The sequence below is a fragment of the Triticum aestivum genome, chromosome 4B (assembly GCF_018294505.1).
Source record: "Triticum aestivum cultivar Chinese Spring chromosome 4B, IWGSC CS RefSeq v2.1, whole genome shotgun sequence".
NCBI lineage: Eukaryota > Viridiplantae > Streptophyta > Magnoliopsida > Poales > Poaceae > Triticum > Triticum aestivum.
This window is the reverse complement of record NC_057804.1, coordinates 631,361,031-631,377,503: the sequence shown is the minus strand read 5'-3', so window position 1 is coordinate 631,377,503 and position 16,473 is coordinate 631,361,031. Positions and strand designations below refer to the sequence as shown.

At 44.4% G+C, this 16,473-nt stretch overlaps 1 long non-coding RNA gene across 3 annotated transcripts; it reads right to left on the bottom strand.

Annotated features, from left to right (window-relative positions):
- Positions 1 to 4,515: 4,515 nt before the first annotated feature.
- LOC123093707 (uncharacterized) lies at positions 4,516 to 8,246 on the bottom strand. Of its 3 annotated transcripts, none has more exons than XR_006445511.1 (4): positions 7,269 to 8,246; positions 6,862 to 6,948; positions 5,457 to 6,778; positions 4,516 to 4,982 (listed from the first exon to the last, which is right to left on the bottom strand). It is a non-coding gene; the product is annotated as an uncharacterized lncRNA (long non-coding RNA). The 3 variants fall into 3 exon arrangements; XR_006445512.1 differs by having other exon boundaries at positions 4,517 to 4,982; positions 5,457 to 5,578; positions 6,075 to 6,778; positions 6,862 to 8,246; XR_006445509.1 differs by having other exon boundaries at positions 6,862 to 8,246.
- Between the last annotated feature and the right edge of the window lie 8,227 nt (positions 8,247 to 16,473).

Genomic DNA, 16,473 nt, shown 5'->3' with positions numbered 1-16,473 from the left:
TCTCTAGGGGGGGCGGCGGCCAAGGGGGGTGGAGTGCCCCCCAAGGCAAGTGGAGGCGCCCCCTCCCCTAGGGTTCCCAACTCTAGGCGCAGAGGGGGGGCCAGGGGGGTGCACCATCCCATTAGGAGCTGGTTCCCCTCCCACTTCAGCCCATGGGGCCCTCTGGGATAAGTGGCCCCACCCGGTGGACCCCCGGGACCCTTCCGGTGGTCCCGGTACAATACCGGTGGACCCTGAAACTTTCCCGATGGCCGAAACTCGACTTCCCATATATAATTCTTTACCTCCGGACCATTCCGGGACTCCTCGTGACATCCGGGATCTCATCCGGGACTCCGAACAACTTTCAGTTTGCTGCATATTCATATTCATACAACCCTAGCGTCACCGAACCTTAAATGTGTAGACCCTACGGGTTCGGGAGACATGTAGACATGACCGAGACGGTTCTCCGGTCAATAACCAACAGCGGGAACTGGATACCCATGTTGGCTCCCACATGCTCCTCGATGATCTCATCGGATGAATCATGATGTCAAGGATTTAAGCAACCCCGTATACAATTCCCTTTGTCAATCGGTACGTTACTTGCCCGAGATTCGATCGTCGGTATCCCAATACCTCGTTCAATCTCGTTATCGGCAAGTCACTTTACTCATACCATAATGCACGATCCCGTGACCAGACACTTGGTCACTTTGAGCTCATTATGATGATGCATTACCGAGTGGGCCCAGAGATACCTCTCCGTCATACGGAGTGACAAATCTCAGTCTCGATCCATGTCAACCCAACAGATACTTTCGGAGATACCTGTACTGCACCATTATAGTCACCCAGTTACGTTGTGACGTTTGGTACACCCAAAGCACTCCTACGGTATCCGGGAGTTACACGATCTCATGGTCTAAGGAAAAGAAACTTGACATTGGAAAAGCTCTAGCAAACAAACTATACGATCTTTGTGCTATGCTTAGGATTGGGTCTTGTCCATCACATCATTCTCCTAATGATGTGATCTCGTTATCAATGACATCCAATGTCCATAGTCAGGAAACCATGACTATCTGTTGATCAACGAGCTAGTCAACTAGAGGCTTACTAGGGACATGTTGTGGTCTAAGTATTCACACGTGTATTACGATTTCCGGATAATACAATTATAGCATGAATAAAATACAATTATCATGAACAAGGAAATATAATAATAATACTTTTATTATTGCCTCTAGGGCATATTTCCAACACAGAGGTCACCGGTACAGGCGGCTTGCCTCCCTTGTTCGAGAGAGGCTGCCTGCTTGAATCCGGAGCCACTTGGGTCTCCGGAGCCGTATTCGGCAGGGGGCCAAGCTGGTTGTGGCCCCCATTATCGGTGTCCACGGGGGTCTTTCTCCCCGTGTGTTCGGCAACCGGGGTTTCACCCTTCGGCGTCTCCCCTTGGCCTGGTATCCCTCGAGACAACACCTCGATGTGGTCCGCGGCCTTAGGAGAGGAGGCCGTAGGAAGAGACTTGTTGTTCATCGCCGACGGGTCCAGCGATCCCTCCGAAGAGGAGGATATCTCGATGTTGGATTTGGCCGGACTGCAGGTGCATGTCTGGTGCATTAAGAAGCAATAAAGCAAAAAATACCGGAAATACTATTGTGTCCGGATACTTACGATTTGGCCATGGGCTTGGCCTTGGGCTCCCACTCCTCGCTGTTGTTGGTGGCTGCGGCGGAGTAGTCCGGGAGGTAGGTTTTTGCCTTCTTGGACGCCTTGGCCTCCCCGTGCGTGGAGGCCAGCCTCTTCTTCCTCCCTCCTTTAGGGGGGGGTGGATTTCCTCCTCTTCCTCATCGTCCTTAGCAAAGGAGTTTGTATCGGTGTCTTCGGACGTCACGTCGAAAGCACCCTTGTGCCGGAGACCCTCTCTGGTCCCCGTGGCCGCCATCTTGGCTTTCTTCTCCGGCACCTCGTAGGGCGCCGGAAATAGCATCCTCGTCAGGAGAGGTGTTTCTGGATCTTCTGGTAGCGGAGCCGGACAGTTAATCTGCTCCGCTATCGTTACCCAAGCCTGAAAGATTGGCATGGAGGCTTAGGTTCCTCCAGCAGATGAGCCAGCAAAAGATACATCTTGCAAACATGAAAAACTTACCGGATTAGCCCGACGTTTCGCGTTGAGCCCGCGATTTTTGGTCATGGGCGGTGGTACCTCGCCGGCCTTGAAGAGCACCTTCCAAATGTCTTCATGCATCGTATCAAAGAGCTCTAGTAGCATTTGGTGCTCGGCCAGATCGAACTCTCACAAACAACAAGCCCGATCCTAGCATGGAAGAATTAGGTGGAAGATCATAACCTGGATCACATTGACAAGCTTAATATCCTTGCTTATCATGTTCTGGATACACGATTGGAGCCCAGACATCTCTTCCGCTGAGCCCTAGGCCAAGCCCTTCTCTTGCTAGGAGGTAAGCCACATGGGGACGCCGGATCGGAATTCGGGGGTCGCCGCCCAATTGGTGCCGCGCGGCTCGGTTATGTAGAACCACCCCAATTGCCACCCCTTCACAGTCTACACAAAGGATCCTTCGGGACAGATAACATTGGGCATCTTGCCCACCATGGCGCCTTCGCACTTTCCTTTTTTCGCCGCTCACTACCTTTGGCTTCACGTTAAAGGTCTTCAGCCATAGGCCGAAGTGAGGTGGGATGCGGAGAAAAGCCTCGCACATGACAATAAATGCCGATATGTTGAGGATGGAGTTGGGGGGCTAAATCATGGATGTCTAGCCCGTAGTAGGACATTAGTCCGCGGACGAATGGATGGAGGGGGAATCCCAGCCCGCGGACGAAGTGTGAGAGGAACACTGCCCTTTGCTGGGGCTCCGGGGTGGGGATGATCTGCCACTTGGCCGGAAGCCGATGAGCTATGTCTTTGGCCAAGTATCCGGCCTCCCGGAGCTTCTTGATGTCCTCCTTCTTAACAGAGGAGGCCATCCACTTGCCTCCCACACCGGACATGTTCGGAATGTTTTTGCGGAGAAGGCGAAAGCTTGGGCGTTGGAGCTCGAGAATGGATGAGCAGAGGAAGGAGAAGGCGTGGGTGAAGAAGGGGAATACTTATCCCTTTATAAAGAAAGTAAAATCATGTGCCTCCCCACTTGCCCTAGAACTCGCTTATTCCCCAAGCGTCGTGCTTATGGCACGGTGGGGTTACCCACACCCGTATTGATGAGAATCCCATGATAAGGGGACACGATCTCTGCTTCGACAAGACGTGCCAATAAAACCGCCTCACGAAACATGCAGTAGCAGGCTGGGAAAACGGTTCGAATTATGACCGGGCCATATCATGATGTCACGCTATAAAGAAATTGTCAGCAGATTAGACTTGTGGAATATTGTTCTCTCTACGGTGGTATGTGGAATTTGTTTTGCAGAGCCGGACACGATTCTTGTGTTCAATATCTACTTTCGATTATTCGGAGAAGGAACCCGCCTTAAAATGCCGAAGTCAATCTGCGCGCCGGACTCATCGTCATTGAAGCCTGGTTCAGGGGTTACTGAGGGAGTCCTAGATTAAGGGGTCCATGGACAGCCGGATTATATACTTTAGCCGGACTGTTGGACTATGAAGACACAAGATAGAAGACTTCGTCCCGTGTCTGGGTGAGACTCTGGAAGGCAAGCTTGGCGATTCGGATATGTAGATTTCCTTCTTTGTAACCAACTCTGTGTAACCCTAGCCCCCTCCAGTGTCTATATAAACTGGAGGGTTTAGTCCGTAGGACAGGAACAACATTCATAATCATAGGCTAGCTTCTAGGGTTAGCCTCTATGATCTCATGGTAGATCAACTCTTGTAATACTCATATCATCAAGATCAATCAAGCAGGAAGTAGGGCATTACCTCCATAGAGAGGGCCCGAACCTGGGTAAACATCATGTCCCCCGCCTCCTGTTACCATTAGCCTTAGACGCATAGTATGGGATCCCCTACCCGAGATCCGCCGGTTTTAACACCGACACCCCCCCCCCCCTTCTCGTGGCCTATCCTTTGGGTAGTTGTGGGTGGTCCTGTCTGGATGCCATGGAACGTCCGCAATAAGTTGGTGACTGAACATGTGGTTCCCATGCGTGCTGACTGGTGCAATTTTTCGTCAATCTAGTGCCTTCAGTTCGTGTGGCGCATAGGGGGAAACCTCGTGGCCGAGGAACAGGTGGGAGTCCTAAAAAATATCCAAACAGAATGAGCTCAAAGTTTTTGATTAGCATTAGCTTTAGCATCACTGGCGGTTTCTAGTTGTAAGTCAATGGCTAAGATTGACTGTAAACCACAACAATCAACCGTACGCTCGTACCAGATCACAACTCTAAAATATAATTCCACTCAAAAAAATCTAAAAAATAATCAAGAATATTTTAGACATTTCACCATACAAAAATTGCTTTAAACAGTATTTCAGAGACCAATTTGTAGACAGGAGAAACTGACGTTGACGAGTATTGTTTATTATTTCCTGCGAAACGTCACAACTAGGGCCAGCTTCGTCGAACTCATTTTTCGCATAAGTATTTTAAACTGTATTTTAAACAGTATTTTAGAGTGACATTTCGCATTCAGACACTCTGAATTACTTTGTTGCACGGCTAATTATTAATCTACCAGTAGCTTTTATATTGTATATATCTGTAAAAAAATAAGTAGATGAACGCGACGTGCACGAGTAGAGGAGCATGCGCGCTTGTGGAGTGCCGACCTAGCTAGCTAGCTAAATCTTCTGGGCCAGCTAGCTGGTCGAAGCTGATGGGCGCGGTGAACCCTGCCGCTCCGTCGAAGTAGGCGGCGGCGCTGAGCTCTCCGGCGCGCTGCGAGGGATGCCCGCGGTCCCAGAAGACGAAGCGGTCGTGGTCGGCACACGTCGTGGAGTTAGGCAGGCGGTCGGTCTCCGCCCCCATCCTCCCGCTCCGGCAGCATGCGCTGTCTATGCTCACGTACCCTGCACCATCAAATCAAATCAAGTCACGTGATTAATATGAGTCCTGGCTTTTTATAAATATATGATACACCATTGACGTACTTTCGAAAAAAAATACGAGTCCTGGCTGCTACGAACTGTTCATCACTAACAGTCTAATTTCCTTCGAGAAGACAGAAAATGCCAGAAATATTTTAGTCCAAAATATCCACGGCAAATCATTAGAGAGCCCAGTGCAGTAGCTAAAACCAGAAAAATAAATCATTTATACTGGGCTGAGATAAATTGGGCCAGAGCCCATCCACAAAAATGGCCCATTAACGCCTGAAGGCCTGCTCATTTTCTTAGGTTGCGCTCATTCGAGGATGAGATGAGACGAACAACATATACTTAGATTGACAACCTTTGCGTTAGTAGTTTCTAACTATTATCACATGAGCATATATCTTGCAAACAGAATGTTCAATGAAATGTTTATCCAATACTGGCACACACCTATGTGCATGTGCATACAGAGCTGAAGAGGCAACCATCTGATCTTAATACAATAAGTCAGAATACCCGCTAGCCAAGCAATTTCATCTGCCAGGTGCTTGTTCTATCTGCATCGACATATACTGAAGCAGAATGTCAAAATGATGACATAATGTGAATCTTGTTTTAAGAAAAACAAACAATACATGAGCAATTGTCATTTTCACCATCTATGACAGATCACAACTACTAAATAAAACGTTATTTAATCCCCTTACGCTTCATTACCTTAGATCATCCCCTCAATAATGTACATATGTACTTAATTAACACAAATTAGAATGATCGAGCTTTACACATCAGTTTATTTTACACAACTTTTTATTTAAAAGCAAAGGGTGCATATACTCGCGCATTCTAACTGGCATATTAGTTCTATGAATTTATAGAACTAAGTTTATTGTTGTTTGAAAACAGATAATGCAAAAGCAGGGTGGTAAATATCTAGGAGAGATGTATGCAGAAATTAGAGAAGAGTCGCCACCAGGTCCGATGCAAGTGGAATTACATGATCTGTTTGAAGATGATCATACATGCTTAAGGCACTACCATAGCTAGCAAACGACCCTACTTTCTTACATTTCCTCCTAGCAGAAGTAAAACGACACACTTCAAAGTTTTTCTTCAGATATTCCTTGAGCTCCTCTAAGCCACATTCATCATTGTTTACCCCTTGCTTCAGCAGCACTGAATCTGTTTCAAGGCCAATGGTTGTCACTCCTTTATCCATTCCTAGCTAGGCACCCAAATACTTTTACCTCTCCTTTATGATTCCTGATGACTGCACCCCAACCACCAGTGTTTGGTTCAGGGTGGAAAGTGCCATCAATATTAATCTTCAGTTCATTCTCCATGGGAGGGAGCCATCTGATGTGTACCATCTCCAGTTTGTTCTGTAGGTTGTTTTTAATCTTACTTCCAAATGTCAGTCAAAGAATGTTCGTTTTAGTTATCACCTAATAAACCTATGAGAGCATACTAATTCAATTAGTACCTAATAAACTGGTGGGGGTATGTTAATTTGATTAGCACCTCAATTCATCTAGTTGTTCAATGAGATTAAAATATTTGATTTGATCATCTAGGGAGAGAGCAAACTGTCATCAAAATAACCCATATATTGGACGAAATCACTACTGATTTGTTTTCACATAAATTGATTAGCTCAGATGATGTTTTTATGCAAAACTTAAGAGTTTTAAGGCTGGGCAACATCCACCAAGCACCACAGTCCATCAGCCTTGCTAGGAAGATACAGGAGCTTCCATCAAAAGGCTTGAAACCTGCAAAGTAATGTACAATGAAGCTCTATCTCATGCATAAGCATCAGTCTCTCTACAAATAACATTATTTACATACTTCCTACCATTATATCAAGAATACAGAATGTGCCCTTGCACTCCCATGTTCTTAGCTCTCCGAGGTTTTTCAAGTGCATGAATATTCACGCTGCCTGCAATGTTCACAAGCAATAGTTCAGACGATTGGCAATGCTATATCTGAAAACTTATAGGTAATTATTGGAGAAGCTTGCAGAATGAAATGAACTTATAGAAACAGAGAGTAGGTCCATTGTCATTTGGGATCAATAAAATTTTATTTCTTGTTCCGTTACTGGTTTGCAATTAAGAGTCTTCATTTTTCACTTCTCAAAATGACTCATATTGGAATACCAGACCCAAATTTATTTTCTTGCATCCATGGCTCTAGAATTCTTGCATACAAACCGAATAAACACAAGTAAAAGTTAATGCTAGGAAAAGAAATCCATACACGAAATCTACTGAACTTGAAGAACTCATGAAAACTTATTTTCGAAATTCCGGCAGAGCAGGGAACCAGTGTACAGGGCCACCATCTGCCCCGTCGACGCCTGCTCGCACCGGAAGGCACCAAGAGGGCACGCTGGCGGCCACAGGCCACTGAGGCCCGCCAGGAGAGTGAACATGTCCAATGAGGCAAGGACTACGCATGGCATGGAGTGGTCAGAGGAGCAGGAACACATGTGCAAAGATATTTTGCATAAAAACTGAACTGATTTATAATGCAAACAGAAAATATGTATAATTAAGTCGATTAATTGGCAGTTCTTACTACTCTGCCCACAAAATTCCGTCCTGCAAAATAAATCCCATATAATAAAGAATAAACAACATGAGGTCAACCTTTTCTTGACAGTAAGAAACGACAAAATCATCAGATCAATCAAACTTATCCCAATCAACAAATTTTACTGAAACCACACGGAAACCTTGGAATTTTCATAAAAAAATTAGTCACACCACTCATCCATCCCGGAAACTGTTTAGATCGAAATCTTTAAGTAGGAGTCTGCACCCAACCATGAAGCTCACAGCACATCATTCAGAGAACACAACAGATTTGGATGGATAATATGGGGATTTAGCCTCACTGGTGGGAGTAGCGTGTCATGCGATTGGAGTGAAGTACTGCTCGGATATGGGTTACCTCCAATCGCTCCCGACGCCGCCACCATACCAACGCCTCCTTCGGCACTGCACCATGCCCACTCCTCCCCACATCCATCTCGCACCTCTTCATCACTGAGGCGGGGAGATGGGGAACTGGGGCGCCTCCACACCTCGGGAATGACCCTAGCCTAGCCAAAGAGACAACTCCATCCGACGACGTGGGGGAGGGCTCTGGTGGTGATGGTCACCGGTGACCTGGGCGGGCGCATCCACAAAGAAGAGAAGGGGATGGGGATGCAGCGGGAGGGGGCACCGAGAGATGAGGCGAGAGTCTGTCTGATGCCCATTTATATCGGGAAAGGGCGGCGTAGCGGTGTCACGGGATTGGACTCGAGGCTCCGAGAGAGACAAGAAAAATATCTACAAAATCGCAGCGCAGGACACGTACTGCCCAGCAGGCCCTGTCAAAGTGCAAACCGCTTAACAAAACACACGTGAAAAATGCTACAGGCCCAAGATTAAAAAGGAGATATGATCGAAGGTTCTACCATGCGTCACACGTGTCAAGTCCACATGGTGAGGATAGCAACGTGGCAAATGAAGGGAATGAAGCACTTCCATTACACGCGTAATTTTTATAGCTACCGTGAAAAAAAATCCAAAAAATCCAGGTAAATCGAACCCTTACGGGCCTAGTCTTCTCAGTATTGTTTATGTGTAGGCGCATATGTATATTTTCTAACATCATGTAAGAATGACATGTTAATTTTGTAGTTGGAGTGATGAATGTACCTATAATAATTTTCACTTCGGTGGGCATTACAAAAGAAAAATGCAGGCCTCGGTGGGCCGGCCCAGCGCTTCAGAAATAGTATAAGAAAGCGAACGCCTGAATTCGAACGCGAACTGTGGTGTGGCGTGGTTTATTTATTTGTTTAAGTGGCAGAAAATTTCAAACCAGTCCAGATTCGGCGGTGGAAATTGCGAAAAAAAAAGAAAGCCTTTCATGGAGCCTTTTTCCCGCAAAAAATTGGGCATTTTTGTGATTACATACAACGTAAGGGGGTTTTCTGCAAAAAACATGCCACGTTGGCACCTGACGGGTGGGCCCTGCTGGTCAGATACACCGTCAATACGTGTTTATACGCAGTTTTGACCTATTTGCAAAAATCTGAGACAATGTTGGTACTGATATGCAAAAATTAGCAATCGTGATACCAATCTGCATGTGATGCCCGAATTATGGTACTTCTATGCAATTAACTCGGTCTGCATCGATCGGAATAGTACCGTTAGCGTGTCTGCGCGCTCACTCTGCGCGCTGTCTCATTTTCGAATATATCCCATCCTTTCAGCAATAGTAGCTCAGTGTGGACCCCGATATCTCCCGGCTGTTCGGTCTCGAAAAGCTCAAGCACTTCCTTTATTGCAATTCCACGCATGCTATCCGAAAATCAAGTAGTAAGCCTGACTTTTCTTGGCACATATGCATGATAAAATACAATACAAGAATTGGAAAATGCAGCTGTCCCACTGCATGACTTTTTCACATGGGTCTGTCTAGTGACATAGTTATGTTACATCTAAACTGATGTACACTATAATTGTGGTCTATTTTTTTTGTTTCAGCTTTTCTTTTTTTCCCTTGTTGCTGCATTATTTCTGGGAGCTTAGATGTGACATCTTTAGAAAACATCTAGATGTGAATTATACAAATTGTTTCACATATCCACACGTACTGTACTACCTTTGACCATTTCCTAATAAAATATGTCTATCTCTATCCCGTGGAACCAAGTTATTAAGGTGTAGGTCTTTCAAAATTGTCATAGGTTCATAAGAAAAAAAATATGAAAATCATGAGATGTTCATCTGGTGAGACCAAATTATTACAGTCATCCTCACCTAGGTCTCTCCTTCCCCTCGAAAAGAAAAAGGAAAGGAAACTAGAGTGCCGTTGAGGGGTCCCGGACCCGGGGAGCCTAACGCAAAGGAGCCTGGCCTCCATCTTGACCAAGGCCCACCAAGCCCAAAGAGCATCAAGGAACTCTAAGAAGGAGAGGGCGGCATTCTTTCATTGTAAAGGAGATTGCAATCCAGGCGATGGAGTTTGGTACATGTGACTATTTTCAAGGGTCGAGCACTCAATTGGGAAGCTCACAATTTAGCTAAATTTGCTAGTTCTTTAGATGTTGGTTGCCATGTTTGGCTAGGGGCTCCGCATGACCCCCTAATTATCCCTGTAAACCTTGTTACTATTCAATAAATCTTGGTTTACTGCTCAAAAAAAAAGGAGAGGGCGGGGGACGTGTACCTCAAGACAGGAGGCGACGACTAGATGATATCTTCTTCATGTAAGCCGTAGACCTCTCCTGTCTATATAAAGGGAGGTCTAGGGTCCTCATTGGGATCCAATTTGTAACTCAACTCTCGGTAGATATCCCAAGCACCATTGTAATCCTCTGCATGAGGAATCCTCTCACCATGGATACCAAGACAAAGCATGACGTAGGGTATTACTCTTCGGAGGCACGAACCTGGGTAAACTGTGTGTGCAGACTCCGTTCCGGTATTTCCGGTCTCGTCATGTCCCGGTCTCATTGCAACATATGCTTCACAATTCCTCCTTTTTTTCAGTCCGTACTTTGGCCATATGATATGTGGATGTGATGTCCCCGGCGAGGAAGAAGGTTCGGCTCGGAAGGGATCAGAATCCAAAGGCCATGCGTTAGTGATGCAACACGCCCATTAGCCATGTGCGCATGCGTGCTTGTGGCCGGAGAATGTGCTTGCCTACAGTGACTTTGATGTGTTCCTTCTCTGACATTCCACGGTCTGTTAGTAGGTCTGCATCCATCGAGAGAGAGATTGCAGCACCCGAGCTCCACTGCTCCCTATATTTAAACATTTTGAAATTTGTATTTTTGAAGTTTTGAAAAAATGTGGAATTTTTCACGGGGATACATATAAACATTTCGAATACCCGTGGCAAGTGTTTGTAGAAATTTCGTTTTGTTTTGGGCTATAGAAAAAAAACAGAATTCTGACACTATATAGGAGAAAAGGTGTGCCATTTTCTGTCAGAAATTTCTCTTTTTTGTATTTCCCAAAATACAAAGTATTTTGTTTTCAGCTTTTTACCAGGCCTTAGGAATGTGTGTATGTATTCACATATTTGATATAAGATTTTTTTTTAAGCAACGAAAATGTGTTTTTCAAAAATTTCAAATACCAGGAGCCCTGTAGCCCGGTAGTTGCAGCCACTTTTCGTGCATCCATCGGAATAGTACCCTTAGCATGTCTGCGGGATGTCTCGTTTTCAAATATATCCCATCTGTTCAGCAGTAGTAGCTCGTCGTTTTGCTTACATTATTTATGTGGATGGATGTGCCCAGATGACATCCTTACCAAGTCAGATCTCATAACCATGTATCTAGTGGAAAATAAGGCTGGTTATAACGGGGAGTATCATATACTAGTATTATGCATATGATATTAGTGTATGATACTACCTTCCTAATGCATAGTATCATATATTACTTCCTCCGTCTAGGTGAGTAAGTCATCTTAGGTTGTGCACCGTGGCCAAGGTGGAGGGGAAAATGAGAGACATTAATGTTTATTTGCTAATTAATAGTATTGCATGCAATAAACTAACCACCGCATGTCGTGTTTGATAATCTCAAGTCAACAAAAGCATGCACACCGCTCATTTCTTATTGGTTGATATGTCAAAAAACAAGAAATAAGGTAGAAGTTAATGCACCACGCCCCTTGTTCAAGAATTCATCCGATTAGCCAGTTAACTTGCCGATTAATCCCTACTCGTAGGGTCACCGAGTAGCCGATTAACTGATTAATTGCTCGAGTAATTGATTAAATGGCCGATAAACTTGCCGATTAGCCTATTAATCCCCTACTCGTCAGCCAACCGAGCAGCTACCAGTTAATAATTTCCTCAACAATGACCACGCCTAAGTGTTTTGGGATTATTTGGTTTTCGTAAGATGACTTACACACCTAGACGGAGGGAGTACTATCATGTAGTACTCTATTTATTGCCATGCATGACACAAAGTAGCATAGCTTTTATTATGATACGATATTATTGATATGATACTCCACCCTCTCTTTCTTCATTTAATGCTATAACACCTCATCAAAATTGCTAGTTGGCATGCATGATACTATCATTACGACCAGCCTAATACATGTATGGACTGGTAGCTCAAGCACTTTTTTTAGTGCAATTCCATGCATGCTATCAGAAAATCAAGTAGCAAACCTGACTTCTCTTGGTATGCATGATTGAATACAAGAACTGAAAAGATAAACACAACGTTCCACTATAGAACCTTTTCTCATATCGCTATCTAGCACTATCTTCGTCTAGTCTCCTACAAAAATGTCTTATATTTTGAGACGAAGGTAGTACTATTTTTTACCATTTTCTAGTAAAATATGTATAGGTCTGTATAGTTTATTTATATAATTTCCTATGCACATGACCGTCTCTAGGAATGCCAGGCATAGGTGTGAAATGCAAAATGGGACCTAACCGACTTCCAAATCCAATTAACTTGCGTCCGAATTTCCATTCCTAATCCAATTTGCATATACCACATAACTTTCATTATGTACTTGCCCTTCCCTTGATGAAGACAATCTTGGCGAGACCATGATTCAGGGGAAGGCTCCTATAACAAGACCAAGGAGTTTATCCATGAGGCCACTAGATCCAAGTCCTCAATTACATAGGTAATTACTAAACACAGGGATGTTCTACTCGAAATCTGATGATTTGTTCCTGGGATCAAATTGTTCAGATTTAAATAACCATCCAGCCTTGTCCCGACATGTTCACCTAGCAGCACATTTTTTTCCTTGTCCAACACTCACATTAGTTAGAGAAACTCAATAATTGTAGACTATAGTTGAGCAAATTAAGATCAAAGCATCCAAATCACGACTAAGGAACAACCTCTTAAATTAAACAAGCGGGCATACAAGAAGATCATCTGCAAAAGCATGATATCTATGAGCCAGAGCATCCAAAACAACAATCGTTATTGCGAGGGTATTGCAAGCAACATCAACAACAATCGTTCTAACTAAAATGCTAAAACCGTCAATGAGGGATGTTGCAACCGGTGAGATGACGTGCTACAGTCGATGAGGGACGATATGCTACAACCGTTCTAACTAAAATTCTACAACCGTTCTAACTAAAATGCTACAATTGTCAATGAATGATGTTGCAACCGTTGAGATGATGTGCTACAATCGATGAGCGACGACATGCTACAACAAGCAAGATGGATGCTACAATCGATAGGAAAAAAATGTTGCAAACGGTGGCACAAAATGTTGCAAGGTTGACTGAGACTTGGTTAAATCTCAGTCAGTTGAGTTTCAGCAAGCCCAATTGACAAAACAATTCAATTACTTAATCAATTAGTAGTATATATCCCTAGAATTCACTCCTTCTTACTAGTATTGAAAGAGAAAATGAAGTGAGTGACAACACAAACAAGTTGGAGATGTCTCATTGAAACACTATCAATCTCTTGAACTAGCCAATAAGAAGCTGGCCGATCAAATTGGGGTAGTGGCGCAATGGAAAGCGCACGATGCCATGACATGCAGGGGAAGACTCGACTTAGCATGCCAACTAATCCCAGCAGCAAATACTTCCACGAAATTTAACACTTACTACATCTCAATCACCATGCGAATGAGATCATTAATTCACCTAGTTGGCTATCATCTTTGAGGTTGGCTGTTATTTTTTTCAAAAGGGAGGTTGAAAGCCCAGCCTCGCATTGTTGTGATGCACACAACCATTTTTATTAAAGTTGATGCAAGGCGATGTAGCCAAAGTCATCAACAAAAGGAGTACATAGTGAGACAACCACGACAGGACTATTAGAAGATATATGAATTTAACACCTATGACTAAGTCGATTTCTTCTATAACAACACCATCAAGAAGGGATAAACACCCTCGCGACGTCATCATCACGTTTGATCATAGCAACCAACAAATGGATTTTCATCCTATTTGCCGCAACCAACCATTGAAAGTTGATGCATGAGCAATGAGACGACGTCTTCAACAAGGCAACGACATGAGTTCGTCGTTGCCCAGTTCAATCAATAAAGGTGCAAACAAGAGTTCTCACTCCAGATTGAAGCAATGTTCCAGTCACCATCTTGACAAAAGATCTTTTTAAAGTCATGTCAGGCAGGAGTGGCACTCAACTGTTGTTGGCTGATACTTACATGTAACAATGTAGGTTTTGTGTTTATCTTTTCGCTTTTGTTGTTCCTCACTCAACTGCAAAACAAATACAGTGACAGCCCCAAGCCGTAGATGGGACGACGCACCATGGTTGCTAGGGGCAGCTGTTGGTTAGGCCGGCGTCTACGACAGGGAGTTGGGGGGGGGGTACTGGAGAGCGGGGTTAACTGAAACTGCACCTTGAGATTAGGCATGCATGAGATTCATAACTTAACTGTGTTGGCCAACATCAGCCGAAGTACACACAACCCCTATTTATAAGGAGGAGATGGGGTAAAAGTGAAAAGGCAGCCCCCACCCCTGTTTATAAGGAAAAAGTGAAACAGTTAAATGACAGGCTCGAAGATCGAGGAGGCGTAATTATCATAACAGAGGAGGCGCCTCGATTTTCGGAATGGCTGGTTAATACAAAGATCCGTTGTGACATCGTGAGGTTTTTCCTAATTTAATAATATGACGTCATCTGTTCTTATGGCGGGTCATGAAGATTTATTTAAGGTCAAGCTTTACGAAGAATTCAAGAAGACTCGCCAACCGGAGGATGAAGATTGACATGAACAAGTTCAACTCAATCTGGGCCTAATGTTGGGGATATAACCCCATGGTGTGACCCGCCTAGGAGGGGCTGGCTTACACTATTGGAAATTCATAAGTGAAAGCCTAAGAAGGCCTAAGAAGATAAGATAGGATGACTGGAGGCAGCTTACCAAGCGGTCATGTTGAAGGACCAAGACCCAGCAATGGTGTCATAACCCGGGAGTGTGAGTCGCCCGATGGTGACTTGCCTAGCAAGACAAGGCAATTTAGAACCTGAATCGGTCACGTTGTATGATTCAGCTTGCACTCTTGTAAGCCCAGGGCCTCGACCTATGTATATAAAGGCGAGACTCTGTGGCGGGTAAACTCAAGTTACAATCAATCGAGAGCTAGGTTAAGTGATTCCGCTCCCTTGTAATTGATAGTCAATCAATACAACGCAAAGCAGGAAGTAGGCTTTTACTGTGTCGGTGAAGGGCCAAACCTGGGTAAACTCGTGTCTCTCATCCCGCTCAATCCCTTTAAGCTAATCACCGTAGTTATGACCTCGCACCTAAGTCCTTCCACGAGGGCATCTGCCATGACAAAACCACGACAGATATCGTCATAACTTTGTGCTTTTCTATCAATTGCTCAACAGTATGCGTTCTTTTAAGAGAGAATCCTCTAGTGAAAACTATGGCCCCCGAGTCTATCTCTCATCATATATTGTCAGATCTATAAAGCAAAAATACAAAAACATCTTGTTGCACTTTATTTATATTTACTTTATTTTGCACTTTTACTTATCTTTTATACCTATCTCTATCAGATCTCACTCTGGCTAGTGACCCTGAAGGGATTGACAACCCCTTTATTCGTGTTGTGTGCAAGTGTTTGTTAGTTTGTGTAGGTGCAACTATTGGAGACTTGGGTGTCCTCCTACTAGATTGATACCTTGGTTCTTAACTGAGGGAAATACTTATCTCTACTTTGTTGCATCACCCTTTCATCTTCAAGGGAAAAATCAACGCAAGCTCAAGAAGTAGCACTCTCCAAAGCGGCAAGGGTAGTGCTTATTAACTCATCCATGACAAGCCTCTTGGTGTATTTAATGGGATTATATAGTTTGCATAAATCCCTGCACCACGACATAGCCAAATACCAGTCTCAGATCTTTTGGGCGGGTAAGGGCGATAAACAAAAATATCACATGGTTAAATGGACGAAGATTTACATGCCCAAGGAACAAGGGGAGGGTGGGTCATTTCCCCCAAACGCATGAACATCACCCTCCTCTTCAAATGGCTTTGTAGGATTGCCGCAATGAAGGTGGGCTATGGTTGGGCATCATCCGCGCAAAGTACTTACACGGCTAGCCTCTCGCTTTTGCCCAGCGAGCCGGAGGATCCCAAATCTGCCAATCTATAATCCAGCTCCTTCCCGTGCTTCATATTGGTTCCTCTATCAGGTAGGATCCGGAGTCGGCACCCTATTCTAGCTTGACTGTTGGTTGGGCCAGCAGTCATTCACCTCACGCTTCCTGTTGTTGTTCAACGTTTGAATTGCGCCCTACGTTGAAAGGATCGATATAGTTGACTAGAAGGGGGGTGAATAGGCAACTAACAATTTTTAGCTTTTCTTTACAAATTTTAACTTTGCATCAAAGTAGGTTGTCTAGATATGCAACTAGGTGAGCAACCTATATGATGCAACAACAATAAGCATA